Source organism: Dendropsophus ebraccatus, chromosome 4 (assembly GCF_027789765.1).
Source record: "Dendropsophus ebraccatus isolate aDenEbr1 chromosome 4, aDenEbr1.pat, whole genome shotgun sequence".
In the NCBI taxonomy this organism is placed as follows: domain Eukaryota; kingdom Metazoa; phylum Chordata; class Amphibia; order Anura; family Hylidae; genus Dendropsophus; species Dendropsophus ebraccatus.
In genome coordinates this window covers 37,479,077-37,504,747 of record NC_091457.1, presented here as the reverse complement: position 1 = coordinate 37,504,747, position 25,671 = coordinate 37,479,077, and the positions used below count along the sequence as shown (strand labels likewise).

General features: G+C 41.3%; 1 protein-coding gene across 1 annotated transcript in view; it reads right to left on the bottom strand.

Moving 5' to 3' along the window:
* The window catches only part of EPS8L2 (EPS8 signaling adaptor L2), a 111,743-nt gene extending 86,318 nt beyond the window's left edge, over positions 1 to 25,425 (bottom strand). The window contains exon 1 of the mRNA XM_069965600.1: positions 25,255 to 25,425. The gene's annotated coding sequence lies outside the window, so the exon portion shown is untranslated. The remainder of the gene's footprint in view (positions 1 to 25,254) is intronic.
* Between the last annotated feature and the right edge of the window lie 246 nt (positions 25,426 to 25,671).

Below are 25,671 nucleotides of genomic sequence, written 5' to 3'. Positions count from 1 at the left end.
ATGGAGTGTAATAGTGCCAAATACTATGGAGTGTAATAATGCCAAATAATATGGAGTGTGATAGTGCCTAATACTATGGAGTGTAATAGTGCCAGATACTATGGAGTGAAATAGTGCCTAATACTATGGAGTGTAATAGTGCCAAATACTATGGAGTGTAATAGTGCCAAATACTATGGAGTGTAATAGTGCCTAATACTATGGAGTGTAATAGTGCCAGATACTATGGAGTGTAATAGTGCCAAATACTATGGAGTGTAATAGTGACAAATACTATGGAGTGTAATAGTGCCTAATACTATGGAGTGTAATAGTGACAAATACTATGGAGTGTAATAGTGCCTAATACTATGGAGTGTAATAGTGCCAAATACTATGGAGTGTAATAGTGCCAAATACTATGGAGTGTAATAATGCCAAATAATATGGAGTGTAATAGTGCCTAATACTATGGAGTGTAGTAGTGCCAGATACTATGGAGTGAAATAGTGCCAAATACTATGGAGTGTAATAGTGCCAAATACTATGGAGTGTAATAGTGCCTAATACTATGGAGTGTAATAGTGACAAATAGTATGGAGTGTAATAGTGCCAAATACTATGGAGTGTAATAGTGCCAAATACTATGGAGTGTAATAGTGCCAAATACTATGGAGTGTAATAGTGCCTAATACTATGGAGTGTAATAGTGCCAAATACTATGGAGTGTAATAGTGCCAAATACTATGGAGTGTAATAGTGACAAATACTATGGAGTGTAATAGTGCCAAATACTATGGAGTGTAATAGTGCCTAATACTATGGAGTGTAATAGTGCCAGATACTATGGAGTGTAATAGTGCCAAATACTATGGAGTTTAATAGTGCCAAATACTATGGAGTGTAATAGTGACAAATACTATGGAGTGTAATAGTGCCAAATACTATGGAGTGTAATAGTGCCAGATACTATGGAGTGAAATAGTGCCAAATACTATGGAGTGTAATCGTGCCAAATACTATGGAGTGTAATAGTGCCTAATACTATGGAGTGTAATAGTGCCAAATACTATGGAGTGTAATAGTGCCAAATACTATGGAGTGTAATAGTGACAAATACTATGGAGTGTAATAATGCCAAATAATATGGAGTGTGATAGTGCCTAATACTATGGAGTGTAATAGTGCCAGATACTATGGAGTGAAATAGTGCCTAATACTATGGAGTGTAATAGTGCCAAATACTATGGAGTGTAATAGTGCCAAATACTATGGAGTGTAATAGTGCCAGATACTATGGAGTGTAATAGTGCCAAATACTATGGAGTGTAATAGTGCCAAATACTATGGAGTGTAATAGTGACAAATACTATGGAGTGTAATAGTGCCAAATACTATGGAGTGTAATAGTGACAAATACTATGGAGTGTAATAGTGCCTAATACTATGGAGTGTAATAGTGCCAAATACTATGGAGTGTAATAGTGCCAAATACTATGGAGTGTAATAATGCCAAATAATATGGAGTGTAATAATGCCAAATAATATGGAGTGTAATAGTGCCTAATACTATGGAGTGTAGTAGTGCCAGATACTATGGAGTGAAATAGTGCCAAATACTATGGAGTGTAATAGTGCCAAATACTATGGAGTGTAATAGTGCCTAATACTATGGAGTGTAATAGTGACAAATAGTATGGAGTGTAATAGTGCCAAATACTATGGAGTGTAATAGTGCCAAATACTATGGAGTGTAATAGTGACAAATACTATGGAGTGTAATAGTGCCAAATACTATGGAGTGTAATAGTGCCTAATACTATGGAGTGTAATAGTGCCAGATACTATGGAGTGTAATAGTGCCAAATACTATGGAGTTTAATAGTGCCAAATACTATGGAGTGTAATAGTGACAAATACTATGGAGTGTAATAGTGCCAAATACTATGGAGTGTAATAGTGCCAGATACTATGGAGTGAAATAGTGCCAAATACTATGGAGTGTAATCGTGCCAAATACTATGGAGTGTAATAGTGCCTAATACTATGGAGTGTAATAGTGCCAAATACTATGGAGTGTAATAGTGCCAAATACTATGGAGTGTAATAGTGACAAATACTATGGAGTGTAATAATGCCAAATAATATGGAGTGTGATAGTGCCTAATACTATGGAGTGTAATAGTGCCAGATACTATGGAGTGAAATAGTGCCTAATACTATGGAGTGTAATAGTGCCAAATACTATGGAGTGTAATAGTGCCTAATACTATGGAGTGTAATAGTGCCAGATACTATGGAGTGTAATAGTGCCAAATACTATGGAGTTTAATAGTGCCAAATACTATGGAGTGTAATAGTGACAAATACTATGGAGTGTAATAGTGCCTAATACTATGGAGTGTAATAGTGACAAATACTATGGAGTGTAATAGTGCCTAATACTATGGAGTGTAATAGTGCCAAATACTATGGAGTGTAATAGTGCCAAATACTATGGAGTGTAATAATGCCAAATAATATGGAGTGTAATAGTGCCTAATACTATGGAGTGTAATAGTGACAAATAGTATGGAGTGTAATAGTGCCAAATACTATGGAGTGTAATAGTGCCAAATACTATGGAGTGTAATAGTGCCTAATACTATGGAGTGTAATAGTGCCAAATACTATGGAGTGTAATAGTGCCAAATACTATGGAGTGTAATAGTGACAAATACTATGGAGTGTAATAGTGCCAAATACTATGGAGTGTAATAGTGACAAATACTATGGAGTGTAATAGTGCCTAATACTATGGAGTGTAATAGTGCCAAATACTATGGAGTGTAATAGTGACAAATAGTATGGAGTGTAATAGTGCCAAATACTATGGAGTGTAATAGTGACAAATACTATGGAGTGTAATAGTGACAAATACTATGGAGTGTAATAGTGCCAGATACTATGGAGTGTAATAGTGCCAAATACTATGGAGTGTAATAGTGCCAAATACTATGGAGTGTAATAGTGACAAATACTATGGAGTGTAATAGTGCCAAATACTATGGAGTGTAATAGTGACAAATACTATGGAGTGTAATAGTGCCTAATACTATGGAGTGTAATAGTGCCAAATACTATGGAGTGTAATAGTGACAAATACTATGGAGTGTAATAGTGCCAAATACTATGGAGTGTAATAGTGACAAATACTATGGAGTGTAATAGTGACAAATACTATGGAGTGTAATAGTGCCAAATACTATGGAGTGTAATAGTGACAAATACTATGGAGTGTAATAGTGCCTAATACTATGGAGTGTAATAGTGCCAAATACTATGGAGTGTAATAGTGACAAATAGTATGGAGTGTAATAGTGCCAAATACTATGGAGTGTAATAGTGACAAATACTATGGAGTGTAATAGTGACAAATACTATGGAGTGTAATAGTGCCAGATACTATGGAGTGTAATAGTGCCAAATACTATGGAGTGTAATAGTGCCAAATACTATGGAGTGTAATAGTGACAAATACTATGGAGTGTAATAGTGCCAAATACTATGGAGTGTAATAGTGACAAATACTATGGAGTGTAATAGTGCCTAATACTATGGAGTGTAATAGTGCCAAATACTATGGAGTGTAATAGTGACAAATACTATGGAGTGTAATAGTGCCAAATACTATGGAGTGTAATAGTGACAAATACTATGGAGTGTAATAGTGACAAATACTATGGAGTGTAATAGTGCCAAATACTATGGAGTGTAATAGTGACAAATACTATGGAGTGTAATAGTGCCAAATACTATGGAGTGTAATAGTGACAAATAGTATGGAGTGTAATAGTGCCAAATACTATGGAGTGTAATAGTGACAAATACTATGGAGTGTAATAGTGACAAATACTATGGAGTGTAATAGTGCCAGATACTATGGAGTGTAATCAGGGGCGGGCTGGGCAGGGGGGCAGGGTGGCATATGCCCCCCAGGCCGGTCCCCCCACTACACCTAAGGGCCGCGGCGCCCGGATGTTGCTAGGGCCGCTCTGCCACTTTAATTCTTTCCACAGTAAGTGCGGCCGCTGCACTCACTCTCTAGCAGTCAGCAGCGGTGACAGAACGCCGCGCTGACTCTGCCTCACACTTCACTTTGCTCATTGGTGGAGCAGGCAGCCTGTTCCATCACTGAGCAAAGAGAAGTGCACAGCCCATGGAGGAGGACGCCTGCCGGGAGAAGAGCCGCCCACCGCCCGACTGGTATCTGGGGAGGGGGCCTGGGTTGTGGGGAGCGGGTCTGGGGGGGTTACTGTATAGTACTGGGGTCTATAAGACACCAATACAATACAGTAGCCTAGCGCTGGCTGGAGCAGGGGACACTCACCTCCCTGTCCGGCCAGTGTTTCCTCCGTGATTCTGCAGTGTGATTAGCCGGGCCTGCTCCTCTCTGCTCTGGTCAGACCTAACCAGAAGAGGCCAGAGCAGCAGAGAAGCACGGACCAGCTTGTGAAGTAAGTATATGGGGGGGGGGCATTGTGCATTGTGCTTTGTCCTATCTACAACATTTGACTCTCCAGTTATTGCATAACTACAGCTCCCATTATATCCTGGTGGCAGGACATGATAGGGGTTGTAGTTTGGCAACAGCTGAGGAGTCACTGGTTAGGAAGCAATAATTTAGGTAGAGTTTAGGTAGTGTTCTCCAACCTGTGACTGCTCAGTTAGTGAAACACTACAACTCCCATCATGCCCTTCTAGCAGGAGATAATGGGGATGGTAGTTTAGGAACAGCAGGAGGGTCACATGTTGGAGAACACCACACAAAATAAACTGTACCCCTAAATCATTGCTTCCTAACAGTGGCTCCTCAGTTGTTACAAAACTACAACCCCTATCATGCCCTGCTGGCAGGATATAATGGGGGTTGTAGTTTAATAACTGCAGAAGGGTCAGATGTTGGAGAAATTACACTAAATAAACTGTACCCATAAATCATTGCTTCCTATCCAGGCGCTCCTCAAGTGTTACCAAACTACAACTATTATCATGTCCTGCTTGCATAATGGAAGTTGTAGTTTACGAACATCTGAGGAGCCACTGGTTGGGAAACAATGATTTAGGGGGCTCAGTGGTACGTTACATTAGGGGGTCAGTGGTACAGTGCATTAGAGAGGACAGTGGCACAGTACATTAGAGGGGACAGTGGTACAGTGCATTAGAGAGGACAGTGGTACAGTACATTAGAGGGGACAGTGGTACAGTACATTAGAGGGGACAGTGGTACAGTACATTAGAGGGGACAGTGGTACAGTACATTAGAGGGGTCAGTGGTACAGTGCATTAGAGAGGACAGTGGTACAGTACATTAGAGAGGACAGTGGTACAGTACATTAGAGAGGACAGTGGTACAGTGCATTAGAGGGGACAGTGGTATAGTACATTAGAGGGGACAGTGGTACAGTACATTAGAGGGGACAGTGGTACAGTACATAGAGGACAGTGGTACAGTACATAGGGGACAGTGGTATAGTGCATTAGAGGGGACAGTGGTACAGTACATTAGAGAGGACAGTGGTATAGTACATTAGAGGGAACAGTGGTACAGTACATAGAGGACAGTGGTATAGTGCATTAGAGGGGACAGTGGTACAGTACATTAGAGAGGACAGTGGTACAGTGCATTAGAGGGGACAGTGGTACAGTACATTAGAGAGGACAGTGGTACAGTGCATTAGAGGGGACAGTGGTTCAGTACATTAGAGAGGACAGTGGTACAGAACATTACAGGGAGAGTGGTACAGTACATTAGAGGGAACAGTGGTACAGTACATGAGGGAACAGTGGTACAGTACATAGAGGACAGTGGTATAGTACATTAGAGAGGACAGTGGTACAGTATATTAGAGAGGACAGTGGTACAGTACATTAGAGAGGACAGTGGTACAGTACATTAGAGAGGACAGTGGTACAGTGCATTAGAGGGAACAGTGGTACAGTACATAGAGGACAGTGGTATAGTGCATTAGAGGCGACAGTGGTACAGTACATTAGAGAGGACAGTGGTACAGTGCATTAGAGGGGACAGTGGTACAGTACATTAGAGGACAGTGGTATAGTGCATTAAAGGGGACAGTGGTACAGTACATTAGAGAGGACAGTGGCACAGTACATTAGGGGGTGATTGGGACAGTACATTAGAGAGCACAGTGGCACAGTACATTAGAGGGGACAGTGGTACAGTACATTAGGACTGACATTGGTACAGTACATTAGAGGACAGTGGTACAGTACATTAGAGGGGGCAGTGGTACAGTACATTAGAGGGGACATTGGTACAGTACATAAGAGGGGACAGTGGTACAGTACATTAGAGGGGACAGTGGTACAGTACATTAGAGGACAGTGGCACAGTACATTAGAGAGGACAGCGGTACAGTACATTAGAGGGGACAGTGGCACAGTACATAAGAGGGGACAGTGGTACAGTACATTAGAGGGGACAGTGGTACAGTACATTAGAGGACAGTGGCACAGTACATTAGAGAGGACAGCGGTACAGTACATTAGAGGGGACAGTGGTACAGTACATTAGAGAGGACAGTAGTACAGTACATTAGAGGCGACAGTAGTACAGTACATAGAGGACAGTGGTATAGTGCATTAGAGAGGACAGTGGTACAGTACATTAGAGGCGACAGTAGTACAATACATTAGGGGGGTCAGTGGTACAGCACATTAGAGGACAGTGGTACAGTACATTAGAGGATAGTTGGGGGGGCAGTGGTACAGTACATTAGAGGTGACAGTGGTACAGTACATTAGGGGGGTCAGTGGTACAGTACATTAGAGAGGACAGCGGTACAGTACATTAGAGGACAGTGTTGTGGGGGGCAGTGGTACTATTTATTATAGACAGTTCATAAGAGGCACAGTTTATCTAGGGGACAGTAGTACAGTTCATTAGGACAAATGGGTGCTATTCACTTAGCACAAGGAGAGGGTGGGGCTAACTGCAGATGGGGACACAAAGGGGGGCCTAACTAAAGATGAGGGCAAAGACAGGGGGCACAATTACAGATGGGGAACAAATAGGGGGTCTCATTACAGATACAGGCATGAAGAAGGGACCTAACTTTAAAAAGAGGCACAGAAAAGGGAAGTGACTACAGATTGGTCTTTAAAGAAGTTCCTGTTACTGTTTAGGGGCACTATGATGGAGAGTTTGTATAAAAGTGGGTAAAGGTGCTGTAAAAGTAAGGTGCTGAAGATGTTTGTCTGGCAGATACTGCTGAGATGATTTGTGGTTGGAAGAATTATTCATGATCGAAAAGAAAAGGAAACCTGACCGACTCAGAAAACGTCATCTGTGAGTCACTGGATGTGTTTGCACTGTACTTATATGGTATACAGAGCTTGTGTACAGCTGGTATCTACCACTATTTGGTCACCGTATGGGGTAATATTGGCCCCTGTGTGGTGGAGTGTAGTACCAGTATAGTAGTAATGCTCGTGGTGTGACGGTATTAAGTAACCTTTTATAATGTAGTTACTATGTGATTGTAGTATGTGGTCATGGTATGGCGGTATTATTTGCCCCTTGTATACTGATATTATTGGTTATATAAGTATACAGGATTTGGTCAGTAATAGTATGATGTCCATGTCCATACAAGGTATAATCCAAGCCAGAGCAGATTAAACTCTGGCCTTACATAAAAATCCTGGGGCGGCAGAGGTTGGAGGAACATAAAAAAGAATCTATACTTACCCGTCCCTGTGCCCCTGCAGTACAGGTTCACCACCTCTCTCACAGCTACTGTTATCCTGCTCCTCCCATTCCTGCATTGTCAAGTCCGGCAGGAAGTACCCGCTCGCCCCAGTGCGTGACGTTGCAGGACCAGGAGCTGCAGGAATCGGTCTGTGAGCAGTGACGCTGCACTGCGGAGGCATTGGGACAAGTATGGATTCTTTATTATGTTCCCCTCACCCCCGGCCGGCTTGGGATGTTTAGGTTCGGCCCTGGCAAATATCCGCTACTCATGGGCCACTGCTGTGTACTTGCCCCCCAGGCTAAAGTTTGCCAGCCAGCCCCTGAGTGTAATAGTGCCAAATACTATGGAGTGTAATAGTGCCTAATACTATGGAGTGTAATAGTGACAAATACTATGGAGTGTAATAGTGCCTAATACTATGGAGTGTAATAGTGCCAAATACTATGGAGTGTAATAGTGCCAAATACTATGGAGTGTAATAATGCCAAATAATATGGAGTGTAATAGTGCCAAATACTATGGAGTGTAATAGTGCCAAATACTATGGAGTGTAATAGTGCCAAATACTATGGAGTGTAATAGTGCCAAATACTATGGAGTGTAATAGTGCCAAATACTATGGAGTGTAATAGTGCCAAATACTATGGAGTGTAATAATGCCAAATAATATGGAGTGTAATAGTGCCAAATACTATGGAGTGTAATAGTGCCTGATACTATGGAGTGTAATAGTGCCTAATACTATGGAGTGTAATAGTGCCAAATACTATGGAGTGTAATAGTGCCAGATACTATGGAGTGTAATAGTGCCTAATACTATGGAGTGTAATAATGCCAAATAATATTGAGTGTAATAGTGCCAAATACTATGGAGTGTAATAGTGCCTAATACTATGGAGTGTAATAGTGCCTAATACTATGGAGTGTAATAATGCCAAATAATATGGAGTGTAATAGTGCCAAATACTATGGAGTGTAATAGTGCCTAATACTATGGAGTGTAATAGTGCCTAATACTATGGAGTGTAATAATGCCAAATAATATGGAGTGTAATAGTGCCAAATACTATGGAGTGTAATAGTGCCTAATACTATGGAGTGTAATAGTGCCTAATACTATGGAGTGTAATAATGCCAAATACTATGGAGTGTAATAGTGCCAAATACTATGGAGTGTAATAGTGCCTAATACTATGGAGTGTAATAGTGCCAAATACTATGGAGTGTAATAGTGCCAGATACTATGGAGTGTAATAGTGCCTAATACTATGGAGTGTAATAATGCCAAATAATATTGAGTGTAATAGTGCCAAATACTATGGAGTGTAATAGTGCCTAATACTATGGAGTGTAATAGTGCCTAATACTATGGAGTGTAATAATGCCAAATAATATGGAGTGTAATAGTGCCAAATACTATGGAGTGTAATAGTGCCTAATACTATGGAGTGTAATAGTGCCTAATACTATGGAGTGTAATAATGCCAAATAATATGGAGTGTAATAGTGCCAAATACTATGGAGTGTAATAGTGCCTAATACTATGGAGTGTAATAGTGCCTAATACTATGGAGTGTAATAATGCCAAATACTATGGAGTGTAATAGTGCCAAATACTATGGAGTGTAATAGTGCCTAATACTATGGAGTGTAATAGTGCCAAATACTATGGAGTGTAATAGTGCCAAATACTATGGAGTGTAATAGTGCCAAATACTATGGAGTGTAATAGTGCCAAATACTATGGAGTGTAATAGTGCCAAATACTATAGAGTGTAATAGTGCCAAATACTATGGAGTTGAATAGTGCCAAATACTATGGAGTGTAATAGTGCCTAATACTATGGAGTGTAATAGTGCCAAATACTATAGAGTGTAATAGTGCCAAATACTATGGAGTTGAATAGTGCCAAATACTATGGAGTGTAATAGTGCCAAATACTATGGAGTGTAATAATGCCAAATAATATGGAGTGTAATAGTGCCAAATACTATGGAGTGTAATAGTGCCTAATACTATGGAGTGTAATAGTGCCTAATACTATGGAGTGTAATAGTGCCAGATACTATGGAGTGTAATAATGCCAAATACTATGGAGTGTAATAGTGCCAAATACTATGGAGTGTAATAGTGCCAAATACTATGGAGTGTAATAGTGCCTAATACTATGGAGTGTAATAGTGCCAAATACTATGGAGTGTAATATTGCCAGATATTATGGAGTGTAATAGTGCCTAATACTATGGAGTGTAATAGTGCCAAATACTATGGAGTGTAATAGTGCCTAATACTATGGAGTGTAATAGTGCCAAATACTATGGAGTGTAATAGTGCCAAATACTATGGAGTGTAATAGTGCCAAATACTATGGAGTGTAATAGTGCCAAATACTATGGAGTGTAATAGTGACAAATGTGATGTAGGAGGTGTTTATTAACACAAATATAATACAAAGAATAATCTATAAAAAGTATAATACATCAGTACAATACCTGGTGATGCAGATGATACCTTGTATCAAGAGAAGAGACTAAGAGAATACCTACAGCTCACTCATATGAAATCATAGGGGTCCCATGGTAGATGGTATGGTTTATAAGGGTGCAGAGAATAAGATTTGGGGGAAATATTCTACTAATGCACTGATGTACAACAATTACTTCTCAGAAAGTTGTGTTGTATTTGGCTACTTTTCCATGCAGCTCCTGTAGCCTAATTATTGGCTGAACCCACTGATTCAAGGTGCTCACACATTCTATATTCTATACTAACCTACCTCTGGTTTATGGTATTGGTGGTGAGAAGAGTCATTTATGTATATGGGGAGGGTGGGAAAGATAACTGTTATTGAATGTGTATAGATGTTATCCACAGTATAGCTCACCAGTCACTGATCAGTGTGATGCTGACAGCCGTGCCAGAAGCTGTACATCCGCAATACTCAGTGAATGGGGTTTGTCTGTATTCACTGCAAGGAGGCGGCAGCAATGGCGACATTCCACCGATCAGTGATTGGTGAGTTATCCTTTATATACTGTAGCTTATAGGTCTACTTTGGCTTGAAACTCCCTTTAGGAAAATATTATTTTTACCTTTAAAGGTGCCAATACACCTTCAATGACTTTCGAATGGACAGTTATCTCTCCAATCCTCCCCACAGGCATAATTGTTCAGCACGGCCAAATGCTTCTTTTTTCTCTATGGGCAGGGAAAGACTGCTCTTGTGTCAGCTTATCCCTCTGAGAACAAATGGACCATGCAATGAAAATTCACTGCGTCCAACCCCTATCTTCACCAACATCATCAGTTGTGGAAAGATGGGAGGCCCCCATACACCTTTAGGCTATGTTCACACTACGTAAGTCTCCGGACGTAGCGCGTTCCGTGAATAAGCGGCCGGAGATTTACGTAGTTTGCGTACAATGGAAAGTATACGATGTACGGCTGCACACTTCACACTACGTACGAACTTACACCCGGATCGTACACCGCGGCGTAAAAAATTAACCAGACCATTGTTTGAGGCCGAAAATGCCGTAATTTACGCCCGTAGCGTAACATGCGGTCCCGTACGTAGTGGCTATTTCTTCATTTTTCCACTTTTCTTTGCCGATCCAAAAGGTTCTGTGGGGTGTCCGGGGCTAGGCGAAGATTTCCAAGTAAAAGACCGCTGTCAGATCGCTACGTAGGGCGCTCGGGAAGCGTAAGTAGACTACGGGCGTAAGTTCGGTACGTAGCCGGCCGCAACTTGCGTAAATTCCCGGCCAGAGTTTAACACGTATATGTCCGGCCGCGAAAATATACGTAGTGTGAACATAGCCTTATACTGTCAGACGAACTCACCATCAGCTTTATGATGACTTTGGTAGTTTATGTTTAGTTAAGTTTATGATGACTTTAGTATAAATTGTATAGGGACCATTAAGGTGTCTATAGACATTAGAAAAAGGTAGGTTGCTAGCTGAACAACAGAACAAATGACCATCTTGTGTATGAACCTAAGGGCTCCCATACACATAAGAGAAAATCAGCTGTACTCCCAGGACTGGGCAACAGTCTTATGTGTATGGAGGTCTCCTGGCTATTTTCTGACAGATGATGTCAAGGGAAAGAAGGATTTGACATACTGGATTTCAACTGTCCCTTACCTTTGATCTAGAGGAAATAAACCACCACCCAAAAAAAATCTGGTAGCAGCTTATGCTGCCATAGGGTGTATGCATGTTTTCCAGGACTTTCTAGGGCTGCATCCACCTTCTTCAGCCACTGGTAATCAAACTTAGCACAATTGAGGTTTGCTCATCTCTAGCTAAACAGCTATAGAAAGTGTTACCATCTTTTCAAGTGCTCTGCCCTTGGTCAGCTAAAACTATCATTATTGAATTTTACCCAGCAAATGATGCTTTAGGCTGTAATGCTGCACTCATCGACTCTATTGTGTCACCTTTATTCTTTGGTTTCCCACAGATTGTAAAAAGTGATTATTTACACACCATGATCGATGTAGACACTAAGGTTAAATAATACCACTTCACAATAGTCATCTGTAAAACTCTGCTTCCTAATTGACACAAGGGAAACTTGTAAACTATTCTCGACCTTTAGTCAAGGAATATAAACATTAAACTTGGCTGAAAACATGAAATTTCATATGAAGGAGAAAGCATGCCATACGCAGAGCGGCTGGGGTGTAATAGCAGCTTTAGCTTCTGTTCACATTAGTATTATTAAAGGGGAACTATCAGCAAGTTTGACGAATAAGGCCAGATGAAATACCTCCCTCCTGAGCGTCCCCTGGCCTAATAGGGGGCTATCAGCAGCTTAGAGTCATTTTCCCCTTTAATAACTGAATACTGAATTCTACATGGCACAGAGACCCAGATATCAATGTTTATCATCACAACACCTCAATGTCGCTGTTATCTCAACCTTCATTAATGTCATATTTATTCCACATTTTTCTTTTCTGTTTTTTATGTTAGAAGTGGATACAACAAAAAGGAAAGAAATACTAAAGCCCAAACCTAATTTAGGGCTGACAATGTAAGTGGTTTCCATTTATTTTCTCTCCCTGACTAACACAATGATGGTTCTGTAGGGTCATTATTACATTATTTAGATAGACAGGGAAAGAAAATCATCAGCAATCCCAATAACCCCCTTTTATAACAGACAGGTGCATGGTCACCTACAGCAGCCTTCCAGTGTGATGAATGGAAAACAGTAAGGGTCCTATTCAACGGGCCAACCAAGGCCTGATCAACGATGTAAATGAGCTCCGATCTGCTAGATCAATGCTCATTTACTGGACCTATTCTACGGCCCGACAATCATTTAGCAAGGGCTGCAGGGACATCGTTACCGATGTCCTTGCAGCCCTTGTTTCATACTTTACCTCACCAGGCTGCATGTCTTCTCCTTCTCCCGGTTCCGCGCCACAGCAGCTTCGGAGCAGCCTGATTGATCTGACAGACTGCTCAGTCAATCACTGGTCGCGGCGGTCCCGGCCAGTGATTGGCTGAGCGGTCTGTCAGCTCAGACAGACTGCTCCGAAGCTGATGCTGCCACGCAGGACCGGGAGAAGGAGAAGACCTGCAGCCTGGTGAGGCAAAGTATGATATTTTCAAATCGTTGTATGCCCGATGATTTTAGGTTTGAACCTAAACAAACGTTCAACCGATGACACGATCATCGGCTGATCGTTCTCTCTATTCCATGGATCGATGATCAGCCGAATCGGGCAGATTCTACCGATTATCGCTCCGTGGAATAGGCCCCTAACTTATATCTCAGCTTCTTGGACCCTATGAACATGGTGATAGGAGCATAATAGGATGTGTTGGGGTTGAGTTTTAATAAGAAATAGTAAAGAATAAAACACTCATAGTCGTAGTTACAAAAAACACAAGACTAAAGTTGGGCATATTTTTTTAATCCAACAACAATCTCTCCCGATCCCCATATACACGAATGTTCAGCACCGCTGAATGTTCATGTGTTCTTTGGAGAGGGGAGGAATAAGCCCCAGCCAGACAGTTCTTCTCTCTCCTAGAACAATAGGGTCAGGCAGTTGAAATCTGACATGTCTGACCTGTCTCTGCCCGACACCATCCATCATGGGGGTTGGGAGACCACCATACTTTTTATACAAAGTCAACAAGTCCATCTATCTTTTATCTAAAGTGTACGGGCTCCTTAAAGCATAACTGTCATTTCTAAAAAACTTTTCACGTGTCAAGCAGACATGTCAAGTGTTAAGAGAGGGTGAAACTGATCAGGTTCAGAAATATTGCCCAAACACCCGGAATTCGACTCCACGTGGCCGGAGAAGTTGGATGCAGCCATAGGGAGTCCTGGAAAACATGCATAAAGCCTATGACTGAATGTTGCTGAACCTGAACACTTTGGCCTTTCTGCTAAACAAAAGTCAATGGAAAAACGGATCAAAACAGATTCACACAAATGCATTTGTTTTTTCCATCCGTTTTTTTTTCTTTTTTTCAACAATGGATGAAAAAAACTGATTGCAAAAATGTAGTGTGAATCCAGCCTAAGAGATTTGTTGGACCAACCATATTCAGAAAATCACACATAGAATCACTTTACATGGCACAACTCCGTAAACAACTGGCAAACAATGAGTGGTCAAGGTCATGTAATAAGAATCTGATGGACAATTATTTTCAGGGCATCAGGACACTTTTCCGTACCGTTAGGAAGCAAACCTTTCCCTGCTAGACGGGGAGCATCTCTATTGCTTATTAAAGGCTTTCACAAGAGCGCAATGTAAAGTTAATGGTCACTACATTGACATTTACTGATGGCACTGACAATAATGATCAATTTTACAGTGTCACCACCCTTGAAAATGAAATGAAGGATAGTTCTATCATTTATTGTTAAACTTCATCCCTCATTTACTCAATTCTTGATACAATCATTCGGAAACAAGTAAGCTGTAATAATAATTTGCTGGTATAAATGGGCTTTAGATACACACAAGAATTACCTAATACTTCACATAAAGGGCGGCTATTATTGAGATACAGGTAAATATATATTGGGTGTAGCGAACGATGTCTGATAAAGATATCAGAATCCGGCCCTAACCAGGCTCCAGTAGGGCTTTATCCAGAAGTGTCTGTACACTTTTAGTAGTTGTTGGCTGAAGGCTTGTTGACAGCGATTTTATACATATGCAGGTGAACATGTGAACATAGTGAACATGCATGTAGTTCCAGTGGGGAGAGGAGAGAAAGCAACCTGCCAGAGGTGTCTTATTAGGTTTAACTTGTCTTCTGGTTGCCGTTCTTATCATATCACAGTGACGGTGAACCTTCCAGCTGTTGCAAAACTACATATTCCATCATACCTGGGCAGCCCAGGCAACCAAAGCCTGGGCAAGATTTGCCCTCACCTTCATATCATTAACCTGTCTATCAATCCTGTAATATCCATAACACCACTACTTTTCCTTCTTGGTGTTGCAATGTTAGGCTATTGTACGTTCACACATGGTATTTCCATCAGTCTTTTTTCAACCAAAACTAAGAATGGGTTAAAAACACAGAAAATCTTTACATTATAATTTTGCCTTGTCAGTTCCACTCCTGATTTTGGCTAAAAAACATAGACAGAAGTACTATGTGTGAATAGCCTTAATGTTGACAAGTATACAGTATCCAAAACTACACTTTCCTAGCCCATGGTTATCATCTTTTCATTGTATCTATTTTAGATAAATGCATAACATTTTTTAGACTGAAAGGATTTTAAAGGGGTTATCCACCTAAGAGCAAAAAATTAAATGCTGGCTGGTCTTACTCACCAACTCCCCCTGAGTATTTTGTGCCATCTCCTGTCTTTCTAGCTGCTGCCATTCCTGAGATACAAGTTTTTCTAAAAGCCAATCTATAATTAAGATAGGAAACTACATTTCCCATCATGCATCTCCCTGATTGGTCCTTTCCTGCCCACTACTGTCATTACTATTGCACAGTAAACACAGGACTGTTTTTTCACTGATTTTGATTCACATCACATCAATATGTATTCCATACTAGCTGATAATGTAGCAGAGCTGACGCGTGCATATTGTAGCTACTGTATGTGCTGCATAACGGCATCTGTTTACCGGGGGTGTGGTGTGTAGAGTATGTTTAGATCCCTGCTTGTTCACTGAATTCTAGTTCCATCCAGACTAAGAACATCTATAACACTTACAATATACAGAGCTGAGACACAAAGACAGGTACATATGCCTGCATTCACTGACAGCAAGCATAGATAGAAATATAACTTTTCATATTACAGAAACCTAGGCTCAGGTACACAGGTAAGTCTATGGAAGCAGCACAGGTGCATGGAGATGATGCAGATAATGTCTCTTGGGGTGGGGTTACCAAGTCAATAGACAGCTAACCTGCCCCCCAGAAAGGAGATGACATGTCCTGTGACTACAAAAGGAGGGGGGTAGTGGGAGCTGAGCGTGATCAGAGTGGACCCAGAGTAGAGGATTTTACACATTCACAGTGGATAAGAATGAGAAAAAAACAAACAGAATATTAGAATATTGTTTTTGTTACCCAGATAACCCCTTTAAGATGAAATGTTTAAACAGTTCGCAGTGTCAATGTTAAATGAATGATTAAAGGGCTCTAAAGTTATAGAAGATGCAATGGTAGAGGGGTTGTCCAGCAGAATGAAATTAAAAAAATAGGGGGAAGACTGTCTGAAAATTATGGGAAAAACAGTACCGACCTCACCAATTCCTTTCTGCTGTTACCCTTATGGTGCCTGTTCTTGCTAATCTCAACTTCCTGGTCCTTGTCTCAGCATAAGGAAAGGCCACTTACTGGGCGCTATGGTAAGATGGCATTTCCTTCTGTCAAAACAGGGACCAGGAAATAGAGGATAGTCATAGACTGGTGACGTAAATACTGCTTTTTAAAATATTTTTAACCCAGGCTGTCACACCCATCCATTTAATTTAATTCCACTAGACAGCTGAACGCTTCTGTTCCTTATCCTGCGTTTACCCTGAGAGTTTTATCTGACAGAACTTCGAAGCCAAAGCCAGAAAAGATAATAAACAGGGAACAAGTCGTAAAGGAAAGACTGAGATTTCTCCTCTTTTCTAATCCATTCCTGACTTTGGGCCCTATTACACAGGATGTTCTGTGTAATTGCAGGCAGCGATCAAAAAATCGTTCGTATGTCATTGATCGTTGATTTAAGGCCCTATTCCACAGAACGATTATCGGCTGTATTCAGCTGATATCGGCCGTTACGGCCAATAATCGTCCTGTGGAATTGACAGCAACGATCAGCCGACATCGTTCATGTTGGTTGATCGTTGCAACATGTTGAAAAACAAACGACCGATACAGCAACGATCTGCTGCCGCCGCTCCGATGGATAGGAGTGGCGGCAGCAGACGCTGCTGTATCCTATGGGCTGCCCAGACAATCAGTGTAATAGCACATTGCCCATTGTTTTCCTGAGATCAGAAGGAATAAGCGATCGCAATAACGATCGCAACAACGATAAGAATAACGATCATATCTAACGATTATCTCTCTGTGTAATATGGTGAACGATTTTAGGTTAATGATAAACAATCTTGTTTGCGATCGTTTATGGTTAGTCGTTAACCGTTGAAAATCGCTCCGTGTAATAGGACCCTTTGGCTTTAAAAAAACAGTCAAATAAATCTCTCTGTGTAAACGCACCTTTAGTCCTAGTGACCGGTGGGGTATCAGCAGCCAGCTCATGCACAACAATATAAAAATCTTTCAGTTAGAAGTTACATGCCAAATGCCTTTTATATCTTATGTAAACTTAGGAGACTTTACTAAATCTTTCCTTCTCCATGCATGGAAGACACTTGAATATCTCAGTACCTGATGAAGAATGGGAATCTGCTACTAAAACTATCCTCCGCTGGTACTACACCCCAGACAGACTTTCATTAATGAATTCGGGAATCACAGATAGATGCTGGAGAGGTTGTAGACATAAGGTCACACTCCTCCATATCACAGTATGGTCTCCACAACTGATGTTATTGTTTGTAGGGATCCGAAACATACCCCAAAAGGAGAGACATCTATCTTGTATATTGTTTATTATTATGATATTGGAAATTGCCTACCATCCCTCCTGTAGAAGAAGAGCTTAATCCCATTAACATGGCCCTCATCTGTGAAATGACTATGAGGTAAAACACAGTATATTGTTGCTTGTCAGACATAGGATAATTGGAAGACCTCATGGTATTGTCCCATCTTAAGAGGGAACCTGTCACCCCCTGTGCAGGGGTGAAGGCCGCCCGACCCCCGCTAGAGCTACTTACCCCATCTCGCTAAGTCCCGCTCCTGGAGCCGGTCCCGGGACGGAGATATCCTTGTCAGAAGCCCAGCGCGTGCGCTGCATAGATGAGTCCGACGCCCATAGAGAATGACGTCTCCATTCATTCTCTATGGGCATCGGACTTATCTATGCAGCGCGCGCCCTGGGCTTCCAACGAGGATATCTCCGGGGGGTGACAGGTTCCCTTTAAATATTACCCCTTGATAGTACATACTGATTATTTCATCATAATGTAACCCAATATCCCTTAAACTTTTCTTAACCTTCTTTCTTCTCCACTAAAGTCCCTATTACAGCAAGCGATTATCGGCCGTATTTAGCTGATTGATAATCGTTTGGTGTAATAGCTACTTTATTAAAGGGCAACGATCAGCTGACATTCACAATGTCAGCTGATCCTTGTCTTTCAACATGTCAAAAGATCTTTCAATGACAACGACAGTCTGCCTGGCCGTCGCTCCACGTAATAGGAGCATCAGCAGCAGACCGCCGCTATGGGCCACCCGGATGGTGTAAAGATTGTCCAGGGAGCCCCTCCCGTGGCTCCCCAGTACCCCCCGCGGACAAGGAGCAAGCGAGTGCTGATCTGACAGGTCCGCGCTCCCTTGCTCTGCTGAACGACCTGTGTAATAGGGGCTTTAGTGTCAGACCCTAGATATAGTCATCCCAATAACCATTGTTTTACCTCACCACAGTTAAGTTTATGCATTTCTTAAAGTTATGTGATATCATTGTATTTCCTTTTGCTTACCTACAAATGTGTACTTTTTAGCAGGGAATCTGTGTATAGAATAACTATGCTATGGATTTTAAATCATGTAGCTCGTAGCTTCTGGGCCCCAATGCACAATCAGTAACAGGGCCCCATGACTCCCATATGTCCTGACTACTGGTGGTTACTTGTGTTGGATACGGATATCACCTGCCTGTCAAATTTTGGTATTGATGTTGCAAATAATTGTGAGCCTTGTTGTTTTTAGGCTTGGTTCTGGAATTACATGGTAGATAAACTTGCTATTTATAAATGGATATACTTTTGCATACCAGCTGCAGTAAAAGGGATGGACCTGCCAGTGGGCACACATCCATACACATACTTGTCAGGGGAGTAAATGTTATTCCTCTATAGATGTTTATAGGAGTTTCATGCACCACAAGTTTTATTGCTTCCATAGACTTATGGTCTATAGGAGTTATTAAATGTTCTGTAACCCTCATGTTCTGTAGCCCATCAAGAATTTATACCACTATTGTGTAGTTGAAAAAAGGGCAAGTTCAACCATCTTATCTGCTATCTATTCTTTGATCAGAAAAAACACATACAGTGGTGCCTTGGATTAAGAGCATAATTCGTTCTGGGACCCTGCTTGTAATCCAAATCACTCTTAAACCAAAGCAAATTTTACCATAAGAAATTACTGAAATGCAGACAATTGGTTCCACACCCCAAAAATCATTTTTTATTCTGAATAACATGTAAAACTAATGTAACAAACATTTAGAAACAACTTAATATGTCACATTATAAGCTACTGTACAGTACAGGAGTCAGCATGTGGAGAGTAATGTATAGTAAGTGCATAAACCTGAAAAACAGCAGCAGTTTGTAGATACAGGATGGAACTACAGATCCCCATAATGCAGTAGCGTAGTACAACAGGCTAGAATCGAGATGTAAGGCTGCTGTCAGAGGTCTGTCTGGTCACATGACAGCAATGAGGAAGGGGTGTGTGTTTAGCATGGACCAATCAGGAAGTGAGAATCACATAGCAGTGCAGGAGGACAGTGACAGAGACTTTTCTATACATCAGTGTGAATGGCTGAGTGTGAGTGCAGGCACATTAAAGCAGCAGTGTGTATAGCTGAGTGTAAGTGCAGGCACATTATAGCAGCAGTGTGTATAGCTGAATGTGAGTGCAGGCACTTTATAGCAGAAATGCAGAGGGTGGGAAACACAAGGGCAGACAGACTGCAGGAAGGATGAGGGAATGAGCTGGGCAGATGTGGGCACAGTATAGCAGCACTCTCTGTCCAGGAAGAGTGGGGTTACAGCTATGCAGAGATTACCTCCACAATCCTGTCCCCTGATGCAAGCCCCAGCCTGAAGTGGATCTGCTATGATTTGGAAGATGAGGGAGACTTCCTGGGTCAGAGTACAGTGCTGTAGACCCCGATATGCAGACCATGCACCTCCACTACTCGCCATCCCACCCAGTACAGGGAGCTCTTAAACCAAAGCAATGCTCTTAAGCCAAGTTACAATTTTGAAAAACTGTGAGCTTTTCTTGCAAGACACTCTCAATCCAAGTTACTCTTAAACCAAGGTACTACTGTTAAACACCTATCAACACATCCGGCATCAGTAAAAAAAAAGTCAGATGAAAATTTTAATATGTATGCATAAAGCTTTATTGAAAACATCGCAGAAAAAAAGGAGGGGGGGGGGGGACATAAAACCAAGACCTGGGAGGTGGGAGACCATACAAGAGGACAGGTATATGTTAACAATAAAGTGCAAGTGCAAATATTAGGTATAAATGCAGTAACTCATTACAGCCAGGTTGTAAACAAGAAAATAAAGTGCAAGTGCTAAAATATCTAAACCACAGGCTGTATAAGCTAAATATTCACCACATGTAAGCAAATGCACGCAAACAAAATTACCTGGGGATTACATCCCTAAAGCTTTAGGCCTCCCACCTCAGTGCTTCTTTTTACCCTGAAAATAAGGCTTTTTTTCAGAGAAAAAAAAAGTAAGACAGGAGTAATGGGTAGTAGGTTATGAATAGGGATGAGTGAACCGGCTGAGGTTCGGGTTCGTATGAACCTAAACTCTCGGCTTCTGATTCCCGCTGTCTGCCCGCTCCGTGGAGAGGAGGATACAACCTTGAGGACCTCCTGGAAAACTGGGATACAGCGGGAATCAGAAGCCGAGAGTTTAGGTTCATACGAACCCAAACCTCAGCCGGTTCGCTCATCCCTAGTTATGAACTATAAATAGAAATAACAAAAAATTACAATCAGAAAATAGAAACAGATTAGAAAAAAAGAACAGTATCTTGCTCCAGGCTATGTTCCCACGAAACATATATAACAATGGACTTAAATAATGATCAAAAAATGGCTGTTTTTCACCTAAAAACAGGGCAACTCCATAACCACTCTCCATCACCAATCAATATGACCATATTGATTATAAGGATAAGCCAGACCAATGATAAGAAAACAATAAACTGTAATCAATATGTAGCGTAATTTGTGGTGTTTTATGTGAACAGAAAAAGTAGAAAAAAAAAGATGTGTGAATGAAGCTAAGCACAGGAAAAGGTGAAAGGGTTAAAGTTGTGGCTGCCTGAAAGTTATGTAACCTCTAGCTGGCAGGGCAGAGTGGTGCTGTGACATTCGGATTGCCACACTCACATTCCGTAGCCTCTGTACTGACAGCACGTTCAGGGGCTCTCAATAATGGATCAGGAATCTGAACCTATTCACGTGGATGGCCTTGTGTGACTAAGCCTGTAATTAGCTCCGACTTCTTGGTGTTTTTGTTCCTTGCATTTTTCTCGAATGTCTCGATGAATGGCCATTGTATGGTGCTGAGTCTACTACCATGTTACACGGAGCAGGACATATTATCCAGATGAGTGGCTCAAGCTTCCTTATAACACAAATCATACACTGTGTATTGACATAGGAGACCGGCTGTAACTGAATCCTGACAACCAACAAAATAAAAAATGCTAGTCTAAATTTGGCATTGCCAATAACAACAACAACCTGATAAATTATATATTATTATATCAATTATGTATTTATTTTAATTGTTAAAATAACTTCAGGCAAGAGGGTAAATACAAAAGAGGCAGACCATGTGGTTGCTATGGGGCCCATAGAGAGAGGGGGCCCAGCCCTGGTTCACCTCCTTCCATCTACTACTTGAGGATGAGAATCTGTACAGGACTACACTAGGGGAAAAAATGGCCAAAACGTGGCAAATTGTTCCAAGGATCACGGGAAGGGATTGGGTCACAAATGCTTACATCACAATAGAGTGCCCATTTAGATCTTCGCTATAGTGTCCCCTTCATCTGTATCTGTATATCTGTATACATTTTATCATTCTTTAAAGGGGTTCTTTAAATAAATATTTCTTATATCTAAATGTGCTGGGGGGGGGGGGGGGAATACAGATGAACTCCATCTGATCCACCACTATCACCATACCCTGTTGCTTAGAGGTTCTAGTTGTTGGTCCCAACCCATAGGAAATGCCTGCTTGGTCAACTACTTGCAGCAACTACAGTAAGCTGGCTTGGTCATTGGCTAAGCAGAAATTTCCTATGTGTCAGTACAGAGGATGGGAAAGTCATGGCTGGGTGACACCATAGGGGGATCAGCAGCGGGTAAGTAAATCAGTATTTGTTTTCTACCCAAAGCCTACAATAAAATGTATTCAGAGAAACCATTTAAAGGGGTTATGGAGCAGTGCTCGGCAATGTCTGACTTCCAGAAAATGAAGCACTGGCCTTGCATGTGTGGTGCACATGGGGGGTGGGGGGCATTTCATCTTCATCCCAGGAATTGGGATAACAAAGTTATCCCCTAAGATGTAGGTAGAAGATAACTTTAAATTGTGAAAAAAAAAACTTAAAGTTGACACTGTCCCCCCCCCCTTGTTTTCATAAAAAAAGTCTTTTATTTAGGTTGTGAATAGTGTCAAAGAGGCAATGGTGTTGCTTTTACTCTTTTCAACAACCCAGATACATCAAATGTCTTTTTGTAGGAGGACTATCTATCTATCTATCTATCTATCTATCTATCTATCTATCTATCTATCTATTGTAAAGTATACATATATAGATGCAATAACTTTTGCCCCTTTGTAGGAAATGTTACCTTGGAACATGTATCTCTTCTATCTACTAGAATGTCACTAGGCTCTCACATGTCAACGGGGTTACTACTGTGCATTGTGTCTTAAAGGCCGAACCCAGTCAGACCTGAAAATTCAGGTTCAATTTGAGTTTAGGAATACAAAATATACTGTTATGACATGCCATCAAACAAGGGTCAGATTGGCTGGATAGTCCACCATGAATGAAAATGAGACAGTCCCGGATCTTATTAAGTCTTTAACTATCTTGGGCATGGAGAGTGGATGGAAGATCCTCAAAGAGAACGAGGCCCCCAGCCCCACGTTTCCATGTACTCTCCCTATAATCCAGCCCTGGATTACTATTTAACATCAGTCAAGGTGAAGATGGTAAAAGAACATAGTTACACCCACATAAACGCAACATCACAAGCCTCATTCATCAAAACTGCCTATAGCAACCAGAGCTGAGCATCCATTGTCACTGGTTGTTACAGGACAGTCCAGTTCATCTGTAGCTTAGACCAGCAAGGCCAAGGTTCATTTATACCAATCAAAATAAAGTTATTGTAATAGCCCAATTGTGGCCTACGTTCTATGAAATGGTTCTTTTTCTGTTATTATGTAACACCTATCTATATCTACTGATGACAGCTAACATCTCTATAGGTCAGGTTCACATGGGGTGAAGGAAGGAATCATGTTCCTAACTGTACCAATATACACTAACCATAGAGATGTCAATTTTAAAATAGTTTTCTTTAAAAAAAAATTAATTTCTTTTTAAAGAAATTACACTAGAAATACCTCAGCTGAAGCTGCACATGTAGTGCAACATATCGAAGCTGCATCTTTTTTATTACCGATTTTTGCCACTGATGTTAGGCAGGGGTCATGCTATGATTATGCCCTCTAAGGCACGGCTACGTCATCATCGTGCCAATATCTGGTTTCGACGCACAGACAGGCATAGACCCCATTTACTTTTAGGGTATGTTCACACTGAGTAAATCAAGCAGAATTCAGTGACGGACCTGTCCACAGTGTAACACTGCTTCTCTATGGGAGAGCGCGTGACGTCACTTCTTTGAGCGCAGAGTGGCGGCAGCGGAGAAGCGTGCACTCTCCCATAGACAGGCTATGGCACACTGAGGCAGGTGGGATTCTGCGGTTGATTTACTCAGTGTGAACATACCCTAAGGCCTGAATGTAGTAAGCTACTGACTATTTCCAGGTTATTTCCTGCAGGTTTTTACACAGAAAGTAAACCATGCTTTGAAGTCCTAATAAAAATTTGTATACATTGTCTGAAACGACTCAGACATAGTAACCAAACTGATATGTTTGCCTCGGAAGGCAAAAATTGTGGTGTCAATGCACCCAGGGGGACACTGGCACAAACAGAACCATTACAGCCTTAAAACACACTGGGTATTTAAAATAAAATCCAATATGTCCTGAAAATTGCAGTAGTTAATAATGCCAAGTGTGATGGGCAATTTGGTCGCGTCAGTAGCCATATATCATTATGAAGATACCTTGAGTGACCTGTGCAGCTTCCTAGAGCATTACTGTATTCCTGTTCTAAGAATGTTAATACATGTAATCTCATCCACATGACCTGAGAGCACTGGCATTCAGATAAAGCACAGGTTACACAGAGCAAATACCCCTTTAAATATGGATTTTTCATCCTCCGTCTGCATTTTATACCCACAGATCACTGTTAATCCCTTCCTCTATGCTGTGTGCCTACTCTGCCCTATAGAGCTGCCTTTTATACATAGATCATAGCCAGCCGGTGCAGTTTTTTTAACTATCACTGATGCCAGGCTTTACTATCATGTTACAAAACACCCTGCCAAAGCTTTCAGTGATGAACACAACAGAAACAGCACGGGGCACAGGTAGTGCCAGGCCCCCTCTCACATTACTTCCAGTCCTGCCAAGGGGCCCATTAAGGTGCAGATAAAGGAAGTGACAACCTCTTCCCCCACCATCACTATACCCCTGCAGTTAAAGGTACATTCCATGTCCTGTACTTTATCAGCTGATTAAACTTTCTATCCTCCCTGACATTCTCTGTCATTACCTTTGTGTTAAATATTTCTGTTCACTACTACTTTATACGTATATACGTATTAGTTTTGTATCTTTATCTTTTGTGTCTTTTAGCTCTTGCCATTTGTTCTCAGTTACTTTTCATCTCCCTGTATTTGTATCAATGTTCTAAATCTACTTACTTTAAATAAAGATGTTTGCCAGGTACTCACCCTCCAAACTTTCCTATGATCTTTTCGCCTGTGCCTTGATACACGCTCCTTTAAATTCCAGTTGATGCAGAAAAAAAAGAGTTGTCACTTGCTGCGTAGGGTCTCCCCTTGGCTAGATACCACTTAAACTGCCTTTGGTCGTGGTCTGATGGCAGGTGAATGTTTCACTGTGTACAAACAGAGGTGGAGCTAAACCAGAAGGACAGGTCTAGGAATACAGGGAGGGGACGCCTACATGACAGCCCTGTACACTATGCCTGTGACTAGACAAGAGAATATGTGTGTGACCCTGGAATGAATACAGGTGTTTGTTTCCACTTCACTGTTCATTGAGAAACAATGTTTGCATAATTAAGTTTACAGGCAGACGCATAGAGATGATCACCTAGCCCATGTACTGGCAGACTAGCAGCCGTG